Source organism: Rhinopithecus roxellana, chromosome 9 (assembly GCF_007565055.1).
Source record: "Rhinopithecus roxellana isolate Shanxi Qingling chromosome 9, ASM756505v1, whole genome shotgun sequence".
Taxonomy (NCBI): Eukaryota; Metazoa; Chordata; class Mammalia; order Primates; family Cercopithecidae; genus Rhinopithecus; species Rhinopithecus roxellana.
In genome coordinates, this window is record NC_044557.1 from 120,577,942 (window position 1) to 120,595,889 (window position 17,948).

A 17,948-nucleotide genomic window follows, 5' to 3' on the forward strand; every position below is an offset into this window, starting at 1 on the left:
GAACTATTTATAAATAAATGCCTTTCTGATGACTTCACGGGTGAAATTGACCCATGAAAATCTGAAACATGTGAGGTCTCTTGTTTTCATTTGGCATACACCACCTAAGTGCCTAATTGTTCACCCAGCACCCAGATCCTGACTCACAATTAATTGCATTCATAGAGCCTCACTGTTCTGCTGCTTCCCTACTTGTTGTTTTGACTGTGGAAGCAAAACAATGGTAACAGGGAAGTTGGGTCTGGTAAATATTACTGAGCTAATAAACAGATATATACTCTGAATATGAGAAAAATTCCTGAACTATTTCAAAATTCATGTTTCAGAATGTCACATACTCACACAAAAATGTTCTGTGTACTCATTTTATATGTACAACAGGTTAAATACTATAAACCCTATTCTATTTTAGGTTTACAGTCAAAATAAACATTGGCAAGAATAAGTTGTACAAAACAGATAAATTAATTACATGTGTACATTGAAAGAACTGTGGATCTGGAGAATACACTGAAACATCACACAGTTGATCTGTTACCGATAAAAAAAAAAAGCCTTTTCATTTGGATGGCTCTACTGTTTTGAGGTTTCATTTATTTCTCAGTTTTAATAAAATTCTTGCCACCACTAATGTGTTTTTAACTCCTGACTTTTCTCTGAAAGGCTTCTCAGCATAATCTTCCTCACTTTAGTTTGATTATCCGTCTTCATCTCATTCGTATCAGTAGTATCATTTGTATCAATCTTAGCTCCACCTCTACACTTGTATTGGGGTTTTTCCGAGAAAGAAAACCAATGAACACACACACACACATCACACACACCACACACATATTCCATTTATATTTATTTATTATAAGGAATTAACTCACATAATTATGGAGGTTGAGAAGTTCCTAGGATCAGCAGAGAGTAAGCTCGAGACCTATGAGAGCCAGAGATGTAAATTCCAGTCTGTCTGAGTTCAAAGTCCTGAGAACCAGGAGAACTGGTGGCAGTCTTAGAGTGTAGGAGAAAACTGATGTCCCAGTTGAACAGTCAGGCACAAAGAGAGGGTCAATTTTCTCTTCCTTTATGTCTTTGTGTTAATTTGGGCCTCAATGAATGGGATCATGTCACTCACATTAATGAGAGCAGATCTTCTTTACTCAACTGATTACTCCTGATTCAAATGCTAATCTCATCCAGAAACTCCTTGAAAGACACACCCATCCCAGCACTTTGGGAGGCCGAGGCATGAGTATCACAAGGTCAGGAGTTCAAGACCAGCCTGGCCAACATAGTGAAACCCTGTCTCTACTAAAAATACAAAAAATTAGCTGGGCATGGTGTCAGGTGCCTGTAATCTCAGCTACTCAGGAGACTGAGGCAGGACAATAGCTTGAATCCGGGAGGCGGAGGTTGCAGTTAGCCAAGATTGCGCCATGGTGCTCCAGCCTAGAAGACAGCACAAGACTCCATCTCAAAGAAATAAAAAAAAAAAAAAAAAGACATACCCAGCAATGTTTAACAAAATAGCTAGGCATCCTATGCCCCAGTTAAATTGACATGTAAAATTAAGCATCACACCACTCAAATTTATTACCTACTACACAGAAGGCTGACTCCTCTCTGATTAGTCAGGTCTTCTAATGGTCATTACAACATTACAACGTTGCAACATTGTGCCTTTGCTTCTTTCCACCTGCCACAACCCTGGCTCTATTTTCCTCAACTGTCTGTAGCCTAGACATTCTTCAAAGACTGAGGTTGCATTTCTTCCTGCAGGCCTTCCATGCAACTCTATCTTAGCTTCAAGAGTAGTCTTCCTCACAGTCAAGGACTTGATTCTCTTCCACCTTGAATCATTTCTTTATTGAGACATACACTTTAGAAAGTTTGCAAACTTCTTGAGGATAACCAATTTAAGGTCCTTTTATATTACTTTTTCCATATCTTAGGTATCATTTAAAGTACACAATTTTGAGGTCTAACTAACTAAAATATAAGAATGTAACATTCATATAATTACTACATTGTAGAAGATAAGATTTGGAAGAGAAGTTAGAGATGTTAGGATCTCTTTCCCTAAAACTATACAGGATATTCTTAGAGGAACCAAAGGTGAATAATAAAAGCAAAATATAGACATTTTTATTTCCAGATTATTTTCCTTAATTCATCTATTTTCTACCCAGGTGAGTTAAACTATATAACTCAGAAAATAAAAGATTTGTTTTTCTTAATTCTTGATTCTACAGTGTGGAGTTTAGAATAAGTACTAACTAGTTACACATAGTCCTTTGTATAAGGACTCACTATGAGTCCTCTTAGCTCTCCAGACGGTTATGAGAGTTTCAAAACCAACCTCAAAAACTGAAAGGCCTTCCTACTTTCAGGAATGAAGGCTGTGAGGAGCCAGTAAAGGATATTACAAAGAAGAGTAACCATACGTTTTAGCATGATTATCACACTTAGAGTATCTGAGGTCCATTTTGCAGGTTATAGTGTTCCAGTAAGAAAAGATTGGTGCTGAAACTCAAAAATAAAAGAAAGACTGGATCAAACCAAACAGACATTGTTGCTATTATTATTATTATTATTATTATTATTATTGTTATTATCATCATCATCATCATTATTTGAGACAATGCCTTGCTCTATCACCCAGGCTGGAGTGCAGTGGCATGATCATGGCTCACAGCAGCCTCGACCTCCCAGGCTCAAGTGATTCTCCTGCCTCAGCCTCCCGGGTAGCTGGGTTACAGGTGTGTACCACCACACTCAGTTAATTTTTTAAAAAGCTTTGTAGATATAGGCTCTCACTATGTTGCCCAAAATGGTCTTAAACTCTTGTACTAAATTCATTTGGAGAAAAAAGGTAACACTAGAAGATAAATTATATGAATGCATGATTCCAATGCTCAGACATTTTAAATCTAATCTTGAGTAACCAACACAAAGAATATTATTTATTTTGCATTTTAAATTTACTGAAAGAGTATCTTTTATACTGAACACACATTTTCTTCAAAATAATACAAATACCTGACAATCAACTGGAGAAATGTAGTATGGATTAGTTGGCAGAAAGGTAAGTTAAAATGTCTATTCTATTTTTCTCTGAAATCTAGACATTTAAATATGATATTCAGAAGAGTTTATTGTGACCTTTTGACTAAACAGGTTAAAAGACTGTCTATACTATTTTTTTTAACTTTTTTATTTCCATAGGTTATTTAGGAGCAGATAGTGTTTGGTTACATGAGTAAGTTCTTTAGTGGTGATTTGTGAGATTTTGGTGCACCCATCACCCAAGCAGTATACACTGCACACTATTTGTAGTCTTTTATCCCTCACCCCCTTCTCAACCTTTCCCCCTGAGTCCCCAAAGTCTATTGTGTCATTTTTATGCCTTTTCATCCTCATAGCTTAGCTCCCACTTATGAGTGAGAACATATGATGTTTGGTTTTTCCATCTTCACTTAGTATAATAGTCTCCAATCTCATCCAGGTTGTTGTGAATGCCATTAATTACTCTTTTTTTATGGCTAAGTAGTATTCCATTATATATTATATATACTATATCTATCACATACATAGATATACATATATGTACTATATATATATTATATATACACACACACACATATCTCACAGTTTCTTCATCCACTCATTGATTGATGGGAATTTGGGTTGGTTGCACGTTTTTGCAATTGTGAATTGTGCTGCTATAAACATGTTTATGCAAGTATCTCTTTTATATAATGACTTATTTTCCTCTGGGTAGATACCCAGTGGTGGGATTGCTGGAACAAATGGTAGTTCTACTTTTAGTTATTTAAGGACTCTCTAAACTGTTTTCTATAGTGGTTGTACTAGTTTACATTCCCACCAGCAGTGTAGAAGTGTTCCCTTTTCACCGCATCCATGCCAAGACCTGTTATTTTTAGTTTTTGTTATTATGGTTATTCTTGCAGGAGTAAGGTTATGCTGCATCCAAATACTTACATAAAGTGGGGAAAAGACATCCTATTCAACAAAAGGTGCTGGGATAACTGGAAAGTCACATGTAGGAGAATAAAACTGGGTCCTCATCTCCCACCTTATACAAAAATCAATTCAAGATGGATCAAGGACTTAAATCTAAGATCTGAAACTATAAAAATTTGAGAAGATAACATCAGAAAAACCCTTCTAGATGGTGGCTTTGGCAATGATTTCACGACCAAGAGCCCAAAAGCAAATGCAATAAAAACAAAGACAAATAGCTGGGACTTAATTAAACTAAAGAGCTTTTGCACGGCAATAGGAGCAGTCAACATAGTAAAAAGGCAACCCTCAGAGTGGGAGAAAATCTTCACAATCTATACATCTGACCAAGGATTAGATCTACAACAAACTCAAACAAATTATCAAGATAAAAAAGTACCATCAAAAAGTGGATTAAGGACATGAATAGACAATTCTCAAAAGAAGATATACAAATGGTCAAAAGACGTGAAAAAATGCTCAGCATCACTAATGATCAGTGTAATGCAAATCTAACTTACTTTTCACATGTTATAATGAACACTTTATTTTCATAGGGACAATTTGAGCGCGATCTTAGGCAGGAAAATAACTTTACAGCAAATATGCATGTTCTTTGCAACAAAAATCAGCTTAAGACATAGGTAATATGTTTTATGGTAGTATGTAAGATTACTAAAAACAATTATTATTATCATTATTATTATTCTTTGCTCTTGTGTTCCAGGCTGGCATGTAGTGGAGTGATATCGGCTCACTGCAACCTCTGCCTCTGGGTTCAAGCAGTTCTCCTGCCTCAGCCTCCCGTGTAGCTGGGATTGCAGGCATGGGTCACCTCGCCCAGCTAATTTTTGTATTTTTAGTAGAGACAGAGTTTCACCATGTTGGCCAGGCTGTTCTTGAACTCCTGAACTCAGGTGATCTCCCTGCCTCGGCCTCCGAAAGTGCTGGGGTTACAGGTGTGAGCCTCTGCACTCGGCCTAAAAACAAAATTTAAAGTGCTAAAACATATTCTTTCTCCATCTTCATTAGAAGTAAGACCTTACTTTATTAACATATTAGTAATTAACAATAATAGTATAACTTTATATTGATGATTTGTATATAAACTTCCGGCCTCAAGTTTCTGTAAATGATTAAGATTTAAAGCCAATCTAAAATCAGTGTTTAGAAATGGAAGACTGACAGAGATCCTTCTCTTAATTCTAATTTCTGCTCTAACCCTAATTATAGATTTTAAAAAAGATACATTGATGGGCAAGACAGAAGAACTGGAAATGTTTTTGTAAATTTTTTTTTTATTCTGGGAAGCAAAGCAAAAATTTTTTCATGTCTATGGAAATGTGTGGAGTAGGATGATGAGTGCCTATTCTACACTAAAAGAACTATATTAAAATCTTTACTTGATAATTTGCAATTAAGAAGACAATAATATTTTAATACTTGAGAAATTTGTAAACATTATGAGAAACAGTTAAAAATGAAATAAAGTGAATGGTTACATATTTTTCTCTGCATTTTTCAACTCTAGAACACTTTCTGCAAGTCTATTATTTTGATATGCCATAAAAATACATTAGAAGTCAGATTGAGCTATAATGAAATCTTTGGATGTGCTCTGTGATGGATCCTTATTCATTATAGCATGGCATATTGATAATTTAGCCTCACATGATACAATGAGACATTTAGATTCGATTCAGATTTACCAGTTGCATCCAATTTGAATAACTTTAACAACTTTATATGCCAATTTGGCAATAAACTTTTTATAGGGAATAAAATTATTATGTACTAGCTAAATTTCACATAATACTAGTTGTTATGGTTATTATAACAGTTAAATTACTTTCATCATAAAAATCTCCAACTATTTTTAAGATATTATTGCCAATAATTGCAGATCTTATGCATATATTTAATTTAATTTAATTTAATTTAATTTAAATTAATTTAATTTTAGGCAATGTCTTGTCCTCTTGTCCAGGCTTGAGTGCACTGGTACGATCACAGCTCACTGCAACCTCGACCTTCTGGGTTCAAGCAATTTTCTCACCTCAGCCTCCTGAGTAGCTAGGATTACAAGTGCACACCATAATGTCTGACTAACTTTTTAAATTTTTTTGTAGTGATGAGGTCTTACTATGTTGCCCAGGCTTATGCATATTTTTAGAGAATATGTTAAGAAGAGTTCTTAAAATTTAGAGAAACTTGTATAAATCTACATTTGGAGGGTTACTAAGCTACACCGCATATTTAAAATGAATACTCATAATCTATTCACAGTTGTGTTAATCTAGGGGGAACAAACAAATAAGATTACTACATTTTCAATCATGTTCAGTGTCTCTAACCATTGATCAGAAACATTAAAATGTAATTTGGCTAGCATAAAAGCCAAATAAAGTAGAACATTAAAGTAATTCTGTTTGGAATAATTTTTAAACTGTCTTTTCATTTGGCACATTTTTACTTTCATCTTGAAGGTCCAATTAAAAATTTTACTCCTCACTGATTTACTGCAGTAATTACGTTCAATTTACTGAAGTAATTAAATTCAATGTTTACTTCCTTATACTCCCTGGTATAGTTTGAAATTTTTAAAATTTTTTTCTTATGGATTATTTCCTGAACATATACCATTTGAAGTTTACATATTATTTTATTCATGAATATATTTTAACTAATGAACTCTTATCCTGGCTGCACGGTAAAGCTCTAAGACTAGTTCTAGCCAATGAAATGTGATAACTGTCACTTACACGTTGAGGAATTTAAGATCTGGTTAGGAAACTCCATGTTGTCTCTTCTCAGGTTCTAAGAGTCATGAAAATCGTGAAAGCTTCATGTTGAGATGATTCCATCCCAGAGTGAAGGGAGCCTGGATTCCTGAGCCAATGAGTATTCAAGAACCCGCACTGACCCACATTGGATTTACATGAGTGAGAAACAAACTTCTGAAGTTAACCCATTGAGATGTGGGCTTTTTCTCTTCATGAAAGCCCATATATACATGTGTACAGCCCTAGTTTCTGGCTTTCTAAAGTCCTAATTTTCTATCTGCCATACATAGTAACTGCTTAAAAGATTTCAATAATAAAGAACCATTTGTAAAACTTTTGTATAAAATCACTATTAGAATAAAATGTTATACTTATTTGTTTTATTTGTAAACTAGATACCAAGTTTATTCACACATTTATTCATTCATTCAACGAATGTTGAGTGTTATTATGTGCCAAGAACTGTCTGTCTTGGGTCCTGGTAGTACAGTAATGAATTAAAAAAGACTAAAAATAAATCTATTCCTATGAATTTTAAATTCTGCTGTGACAGATAGACAATAAACCATATAAAGACAACAAATATATATGCTAAGGGGAAAACATAAAGCTGAGAGAACCGATGAAACATGATTGTTTGCTTAAATTTTAGCTTGAGTAGCCAAAGAAGACTGTATTGAAAAAGTGACTTTTGAATGAAGATCCAAATGAAGTGAGTAAACTAACCATCAGACTGTGGGAAAAACTCCAGTGAGGAAATAGAATGTGTAAACTCAGCAGCATATGTAAAGCAGATCTAGACTCTAAAAGAAACAGCAAGGAATTTGGTGACCGTGGCCGTGTGAATGAGGGAAACTGTAGGACCTGACATATTCAGACAGGTAATGGCTCCCAGATTATTTAGGGCCTGAAGACCATTTTAAGGACTGGATTTTATTCTGAGATGAAAGCTAGTTGGAGAGTTTTGGCAGAGGAGTGACATGATAGGGATTAGGTTATAAAAGGATCACTGTGGTGCTAAATGAGAATCTACTGAAGGATTATATCACTGAAACAGGGAGACTTGTAGAAGTCTAACTGACATAATACTGGTAAGAGGTACTGGTGGTTTGAACTAAGTTAACAGATGAAATTGAGATATGATAAAATTCTGAACATTTTTGGAATTCAGGACCATAGGATTTGTTATCAGAATAGATATGGAGTTGAGAGAAAGATTTGTCAAGAATGACAAGATTTTTAACTGGAAGAGTGCAGTTGCCATTAACTAAGATGGGAAGACAGTAGGAGGAACAGTTCTAGGAGAATATCATAGATGAGTTTTAAATGTGTTAAGCTTGAGGTACAATTAAACAACTAAGTAAAGATGTCAAAGTTCTTGAAAATATGGGTTTATCATTCATGGGGAGTCCAGGTAAAAGGCATAAATTTACAAGTTGTCAGTAAAAATATGTGGTATAGGAAGCCATAAAGTAGATGGCACTATCATTACAATGACTGAATAGAAGATGAGTTCAAGGATTGAGCCTCAGAACATTCCAAAATTTAGAAATCAGAGATGAAGACTTTGACAGGCAGTGGACAAAAACGTAGGAGGAAATCCACATGGGTGTGAGGTTTCGGAAGCTATACTTAAAAACCAAATTTGAGGAGAGAATAATTAACTATGTCAATTATTGTTGACTGGTAAAACAGGATAAAGTCTGAGGAGGGACTATAGGATTTAGTAAAATGAAGGTCATTGCTTGTGATGGTTAATAGTGTCAACTTGACTGGATTAAAAGATACAAAGTATTGATCCTGGGTGTGTCTGTGAGGGTGTTGCCAAAAGAGGTTACATTCCCCACAGAAATTATATTCCCCCAATTACTGAGTTAGTGTGTTGGGAAAGGCAGACCCACCCTTACTTAATCTGGTTGGGCACAATCTAATCAGTTGCCAGTGTGGCTAGAATATAAGCAGGCAGAAAAATGTAAAAAGAGAGACTGGCTTAGCCTCCCAGACTATGTCTTCCTCCCGTGCTGGATGCTTCCTGCCCTGGAACAGAAGACTCCAAGTTCTTCAGTTTTGGAACTAGGACTGGCACTCCTAGCTCCTCAGTCTGCAGACGGACTATTGTGGGACCTTGTGATAGTGTGAGTTAATACTTCATAAAATCCCCTATATATATTCCATTAGTTCTGTCCCTCTAGAGAACCTTCACTAGTACATTGCTAAAGCTGATAAGGGCTTCTTTGCAGTGGTGGTGGTAGAAATTAACTTAATGGATTTAAGAGAGAATAGGAAGAAACAAACAAACAAACAAACAAACAACAACAACAACAACAAAAACAGAGGACTGCTATGCATAGGTTCCTTGAAAGAGTTTTGTCATAAAACCAGAGGCAAGAAATGGAGAAAAGTGCTTGGTCAGAAGAGACAGAGATCAGAGCTGAATTAGGATTAGTTCTCAACTAGCAGGGAAAAAGGAATATAATGCCATTAATCTTGATGTTCCAAATGCAGTGATGGCAAGGCTGTGACTGCTGAGGGGAGAGGAGAGTGGGAGTGGGAAGCAGAGTGTTTGAGTCCTGTAGAGGAAGCACAGGGTCAGTTTTCTAACTCTCACTGACAGTGGTATGTACAGGGAATGTACTCCAAGACCATAGTCTCCTTCTTGACTTGGTTGTTACAGGTCTAGGTACTTTAACAAACAAATTCAGCAAGCCTGATTCATTCAGTAGAGTGGAAGACCAGAATGCGGTAAATGTTATTTCGTTTTCTAAACTGTGTATCCTATCAAATTTGCCTGAGCTCTCTACCTTAGATTACATTTCTCATGTATGTCTTTCTATACTCAACAGTGAAAATTCTGCTAACCAGATAATCAGAACAAGACCAAATGAGACCAGCCGCTCTCTGGAAATGACTTTTTGATGAAGTATAAAAGTAGAAAAGCAGAAGTAATTTTCAAACACAAGACACCTGGGGAGATGCTAGATGATATCACCTTCACTATATGTCTTTCACTTTTAAATTAATATTTTTACTTTCTTCTTGTTTCTAGTCTGCAACAATCTTATTTTTTTTGCTCTAGTTTAATTTCTATTCCAGTGCTCTATTAATTAGTTATTTTCCTCTGCGATAATTCTGGCATTCATCTAATTCTAAAGATACACCTCCACTTAAAATAATTCATTGCCAAGCACTGCTTATTTTTACTTTATTTCAGTTTTCTTTTACATATAGTACAATTTACTCTTTTTAATGTACAATTGTATGTGTTTTGAGCATTACATAGAAACATATAAACACCACCACAATCAATATATAGAATAGTTTCATTATTTCTAAAGATTACCTCATGCTGCCCTTTACATCAAACCTCTTCCCCCACCTCTAGCCCCTGGCAACCACTGATCTGTTCTATGTCCCTATAGCTTTGACTTTTCTAGAATGGAAATCGAATCAGAATGTCATTGGTCTTTATTCATCACAGAAATTACATTCCCCCAATTATTTAGGGCAGATATTTGAGAATCATCTGAAATAATTCATTCTTCAGACTCCACATCTAATCAATTTGTGTCTTCCTTAATATTTTTGGAATACCTTCTTCCCTTTCAATGAGCTAGAAGAAGTAAGAAAAGGAAGTTATGTGAATTTCATGTTTAATCAGAATGGTTTTGATAGTAATGTATCTTTAGTTTTAATTGTGATTTCTTCTTAGAAGGTAGATTTTATTAATCTGTTTTATAGCTTTATGTTGGTGTTATGTGAAACGAGTTGAGATGGTTCAGGACAGATAATTTTAAATATATGCTGTAGCTTTCATTGGGCAAAGTGCACAAAACAAATAATTTGATGAAATAAAAATATTTTCTTGGGATGACTAGAAACCTTGACCACAGAAAATTCAACAAATTCAGAAAAACAGAAATCATACCAACCACACTCTCAAACCACAGCACAATAAAAATAGAAATCAAGATCTCAAAAAAACTTACAGTTACATGGAAATTAAACAATCTGTTACTGAATGACTTTTGAGTTAAAAAATTAAGACAAAATCAAGAAATTATTTGAAACTAATGAAAACAAAGATACAAGTTATGAGACTCTCTGGGACACAGGTAAAGGAATGTTAAGAGGAAAGTTTATAGTGCTAAATATCCACATCAAAAAGTTAGAAAGATCAACAACCTAACATCATTCTTAGGGGAACTAGAAAGACAAGAGCATATCAACCTCAAAGCAAGCAGAAAAAGACATTACCAAAATCAGAGCTGAACTGAACAAAATTGAGATGTGAGAAACCATACAAAAGATCAACAGAATTGAAAGTTTGTTTTTTGAAAGAATAAATATGATCGACAGAGCACTATCTAGATTAATACAGAAAACAAGAGAGAAGATTCAAGTAAACACAATCAGAAATGACAAAACGGACATTGTCATCGACGCTGCAGAAATACAAACAACCCTCAGAGACTATGATGACCACCTCTATGCACATAAACTAAAAAACCTAGAAGAAATGGATAAATTTCTGGAAATAGACAACCTCCAAAGATTGAACAGGAAGAAATTGAAACCTTAAACATACCAAATAACAAACAGTAATTAAATTAGTTATTAAAAAAGCCTCCCAACCATAAAAGACCAGGACCAGATGGATTCACAGCCCCATTTTACCAGGTGTACAAAGAAGAGCTGGTGGCCATCCTTCTGAAACTATTTTAGAAAGCTGAGGAGGAGGGACTCCTCCCTAACCCATCTCATTCTATGAGGCCAGCATCATTCTGATACCAAAACCTGGCAAAGATTAAAAAAAAAAAAAAAAAAAAGAGGACTTTAGGGCAATATCCTTGATGAACTTAAATGCAAAATTCCTCAACAAAATGCTAGCAAACTGAATCTAGCAGCACATCAAAAAGCTACCCACAATGATCAAGTAGGGTTTATTCTTGGGATGGTAGGTTAGTTTAATCTGCACAAATCAATAAATGTGATTCATCACATGAACAAAAATAAAGACAAAACCATACGATCATCTCAATACATGCAGAAAAGGCTTTCAATAAAATTCAACATTCTTTAATGTTAAAAACCCTAACAAATTAAATATCATAGAAACATATCTCAAAATAGTAAGAGCCACATCTATGACAAACCCACAGCCAACATTATACTGAATGGGCAAAAGCTGGAAACATTCCCCTTCAGAAATGGAGCATGACAAGAATGTCTGCCCTTACCATTCCTTATCAATGTAGTACTGGAAGCCCCAGCCAGAGCAATCAGGCAAAAAAAAAAAAAAAAAAAAAAAAAAAAAAAAAAAAAAGAAATCTAAGGCACCCAAATTGAAAGAGAGAATGTCAAGCGATCTCACTTCACAGATAATGATTCTGTACCTAGAAAACCCCATAGTCTCTGTCCAGTGTCTCCTGGATCTGATAAACAGCTTCAGCAAAATTTTAGGATACAAAATCAAGGTACAAAAATCAGCAGCATTCTTATACACCAATAACGTTGAAGCTGAGAGCCAAATCAAGAATGCAGTCTCAAGAACAAAAGCCATAAAAAGAATGAAATATCTAGGAATATAACTAATCAGGAAGGTGATGGATCTCTGCAAAGAGAATTAGAAAACACTGTAGAAAGAAATCAGAGATGAAACAAACAAACGGAAAAACATTCCATGCTCATGGATAAGAAGAATAACTGTTGTTAAAATGGCCATACTGCCCAAAGCAATCTACATATTTAATGCTATTCCTATCAAGTTACCAACATAATTTCTCATAGAATTAGAAAAAGTTACTCTAAAATTCATATGAAACCAAAAAAGAGCTAGAATATCCACAGTAATCCTAAACAAAAAGAACAAAACTGGAAATATCACACTACCCAACTTCAAAGTATACTCTAAGGCTACAGTAACCAAAACAGCATGGTACTGTTACAAAAATAGACACCATGACCAACGGAACAGGTTAGAGAACTCAGAAATAAATCTGTGTACCTGCGACTATCTGATATCCAACAAAGTCAGCAATAACAAGCAATGTGTAAATGATTCCCTGGTCAATAAATGTTTGCTGGGACAACTGGCTAGCCATAGGCAGAAGACTGAAATTGGACCATTACCTTTCACCATATACAAAAAGATGGTGATTAAAGACTTAAATGTAGAACCTAAAACTTTAAAAACTCTAGAAGAAAATCTAGGAAATGCCATTATGGACATAGGCCTTGGCAAACATTTTGTGACAAAGACTCCAAAAGCAACTGTAAACAAAACAAAAACAAAAACTGACAAGTGGGACTTAAACTAAAGACCTTCTGCACAGCAAAAGTATCTATCAACAGTGTAAACAACCTACAGAATGGTAGAAAATATTTACAAACTAGACATCAGACAAAAGTATAATATCAAAATTTATATGGAATTTATACAAATTAACAGAAAAAACCCAAACAACCCCATTAAAAAATGGGCGAAAGACGTGAGCAGATATTTCTCAAAAGAAGACATACACGTGGCCAAAAGCATATAAAAAATGCTCAGTATCACTAATCATTAGAGAAATGCAAATAAAAACCACAGTATGATACCATCTCACACCAGTCAGAATGGTTGTTTTTAAAGAGTCAAAGAATAATGGATGCTGGTGAGGTTGTGGAGAAAAGGGAATGCTTATATAATGCTGGTGGGAATGTAAATTAATTCAACTGCTGTGGAAATCAGTTTGGAAATTTCTCAAAGAACTTAAACAGAGCTACCATTAGACACATCAATCCCATTACTGAATATGTAACTAAAAGAAAATAAATCATTCTACCATAAAGACACATAGACACATATGTCCATTGTAGCACTATTCACAACAGCAAAAACATGGAGTCAATCTAGGTGCCCATCAGTGGTGGACTGGATAAAGAAAATGTGGTACATATATACCATGAAATACTACACCACCATTAAAAAACAATGAAATCGTATCTTTTGCAGTTAGAGGCCATTATCCTAAACGAGTTAACACAGGAACAGAAAACCAAATACTGCATATTCTCACTTATAAGTGGGAGCTAAACATAGAACACATATGGACTCTAAGAAGGTAACAACAGACAACTGGGCCTACATGAGGGTGAAGGGTAGGAGGAGGGTGGGTATTGAAAAACTATCTATATGGTACTGTGTTCATTACCTGGTTGGTGACATAATCTGTACATCAAACTCCTGTAACATGCACCTTACATGGGTAACAAACCTGCACATGTACCCCATGAACTTAAGATACAGGTTGAAAAAAACGAAACAAAAGAAAACAAACAAAACAAGTCATGTGACCTGGAGGATGTCTCATTCTAAGTCCATTTGCAGGAAATGTCAAAATTTTCAGATTTTTAGAAAAGAAAGAACAGAATATTGGTAAAATTGGAAATTAAAATAAATTTTAGTAATCTAGTCCATTAAAATTTAAAATCAAAAGATTATTTTTTTCTGCTTCCTTACCATTCATTTAATGCTGTGCTATAACTAGAGTATTCAGCATTTTCTTTATGACATGTTATTTTATTTTATTCCTCTTGATTCTCCTTCTGAGGAACAAAATTGAGTTAGTTCAGGTAGCCATCTTTAACAATATTTAAAGTACGTTTTTTATCTTTAAGCTTTATATATGTAAATATATATATGAAGATTAATTGAATCTGAATTCTATATTGAGAATTGCTTAGAGTTTGCTATAATATTTATATATGATGGATGATACTGTATAAATTCCTTATTAAGGTACCAATGATAACCCTTAACAATATGGCTAAACTGTGTGCTACAGCCCAGATTGCTTTATTCCACACATGTTTTGGAAAACGTTATGTAGTGTGAATTTTACTGTGAGTAAAATAAATGCCTCTTAATCTAAATTTTGACCTTTTTTTCTTTAATATAATGAATATGCGAAGACCTTAATCCTGAAGAGAATGGAAATTTATCAGGTAAAGGAAACTTAATAGAAAAAACAAAAACAAACAAAGAATATAGGAACAACACATATAAGCACATAGAGAATGTTTTTATATCTGATTGATTAAGTTCTCACATTTCTCATCAAGTTATAGTAAATATTGGGACTATGTTGGCAAGTAAACAAGTTGCTATACTTAGGGGATAAAGTCTTTTTATTGTATGGTGGATTCAAAAGGAATAAAGATGATTTGTGTTATAGCAACTAATAAAAAAAGGCCCCTTTTAAGTTGTCAGGTGTAATGGCTTAGGGGTAAGGACAGTTGGGTAAGTCCTGAAGGTATGTGTTCCTTAGAATGCCCACAAATCCATAATATTCGAAGACCTATTCATGCTACCAATTGTCTTTGATTCAGGGCCTTATTTTTGTTGGTGAGCAAATGCAAAGACTATCTCTTTGCTTTAAGCTTTTCCCATTGGAATGTTCCGTTCTATTTTAGAATTGACCATAGTGAACTCTAAGAGTTAAGCTGCCTATCTCAACCTGTACTTACTCCTGATTGTTATCACAGAGTATTTATCAGTCACCAACATTAATATGATTTGGGTGTCTTTAGAGGTACCATCTTGCACCACACAATATTTTGGTCAATAATGGACAGTATATATGATGGTGCTCCCATAAGATTATAAGGGAGTTGAAAAATTCGTATCATTTAGTGACATCATAGCCATTGTAACATCATAGGGCAACTAATTAAAAAATAAATTTAATGTACCCTAAGCGTACAGGGTTTATAAAGTCTATAGTAAGGGGTAGTAATGTCCTAGGCCTCCACATTTACTCACCACTCACTCACTGACTCACCCAAAGCAACTTTCAGTCCTGCAAATTTCATTCATGGTTAAGTGCCCTTTACAGGTGCACCATATTTTATCCCCGGTACCGGATTTTTACTGTACCTTTTCTCTGTTTAGATATGTTTAGATACATGAATGCTTACTGCTATGTTATAATTGTCTGCAGCATTCAGTACCACATACATGCTATATAGGTTTGTAACCTATGAGTAATAGGTTATGACATCTAGGTTTGTGTAAATGTCTTCTGTGCGTGCAATGACAAAGTCACCTAACAATGCATTTTTCAGAATGTATCTACATCTGAAGTGACACATGACTGTGTTGTCTGCTCTGACCACATGCCTCCATTCCATCATATATGGGTTTCTATTCTCTGATACGAAATTAGTTTATTTATTAACCAAGTAAAACATATTGTCTTACATGTCTTTCGTTTTTTTAGTATATGTTAATTCAAAAATTGAATTAATTAACTTTTGGAATGAGATTTACTCTGAGTAGTGCTAAAATTTATAGTAGAATAATTTCTTTACTACATTGTCCAACATACATTTTCTGTCAACCATTCTATACTCTCAAATATAGTAAACCAGAAAAAGATTATTCCTAGTGAATTAAGGACCTTCATTGCTATTTCCCTGGTTCACATTTTGGTTCTGCTAACAGCTTGTTTTTGAAGTGTCAGTTATTGATGTTCCTAGTTCTGATTTTTTTTTTTTCATTTTTAGATGATAGGGTTGAATTAGCTTGGTTGATTTCACAATTTATGATAACAGATTTCTTTCTTCAAATAAAAATGCACACTGAAGTCAAACGTATAAAGTAAACCAGATTTTCTCTGATTAAAGTGTGGAGAAGGGAGTGGGAAACTCAAAACTCCTGAAAGGAGCCCCTGAAAAAGTCCATTTTGAAAACCACTGTCCTGTGTGATCTGTAGCATTACTTGCACTTCTAACTTCATATGAATTCAAGTTGTATGGAGAGTATGTGAGGATTTCATTCAGACAATGTGCATTAAAATCTATTACAAGGAGATAGGAATAATAGAAAAATCATTAAAGAGAGTTTTAAATTTAGATTTTTGTTTTAGGTGAATGTTAGATTTGAGTCACCACTTACTTAGGGATCAAAACCAAGCAACTCATTGCAGCCTCAGCTGCTGCAGTCTTTGAGTCTGTAACTATAGACAGCCTAGGTGATATGGGAAAAGATAATCAGAGAGAAGAGTGAGGGACTGGATAGCAGGATAAAGCTGTGAGTACTGACTGCCTGCCCTCATCCAACTCTATCCTCATGCCAGCTAGTATGAACAGCAGTTTCCCCTTTAATTTAACCATTTACTTTCCTATCAAGTCTTAAACTTACTTATTTCAGTTCTGTTCATCACTCATCGAAGGCCTACTTTGTGGCAATCACTCTAGTATGTGCTAGAGGTACAACGATAAATTCCAGATATACTTAAATCCTTCAAACAGGTGATTTCAAGGGATGTTTAGAGAAATTGCAGTTGATGGAGCAAAGAAGAATTAAAGATTAGTACATGACTTTTTTTTTTTTTCTTAAAATATTGGTCTAGGAAAAGAAGGTGAAAAAAGATCTGAGAAAAAAATGATATAAATATGTTTGTTTTCAAGTAGTGCAATTGAGTTATACTGTTTTCTAATCTCTGAGACCTTAATTTTTGTATTTGGTTTATAGAGACTTGAGTTTCCTCTCTCACATCTATTATATTAGGAAAGAAATGAGAGATGAATGGGCCAGATAGGAAGTAAAGAGGAGGTAGCAAGTGTGTGTATTAAAGGTTAATGGGAAAGCAGATAGGAGATTAAGTCGGAATTGAGAGGAAGTGTTAGTGGAGGACTGAGAGAGAAATTGAATGGGACTAACATATGTTAAGAAAAAAAGAAAAGGGAGTCACAGAGAGCAACCTAAACAGAAAAGAAACATAAGTACATATTTAAGAAATTTTCCAAGGAGACATCTTTAATCAATTTTTGTTTGTGTTTCATTTTAAGTGCTACTGAAATTTTAGATTTCAAATTTTCAATTCAGATACAATGTTACTGCAGTCATTAAGGAGGTATAATTTTGAGGGAGGCCAGAAAACAAAATAGCTCCGGGTAATGATGCTATTTCATTGTAGAATGCAACATGCATGTAACTGATGAAATATTATTTAAATACATATAAGACAATATATTAACAATTTATGTAATATTTATATAACATAAATTATATTTAAATATTACTCAACGAAAAGACTGTAATAAAAACTTTTCTGGGCCTTTGCTGATACCATGTGCTAACAATGTACCGTTGATCTCCAAAAACGAAAT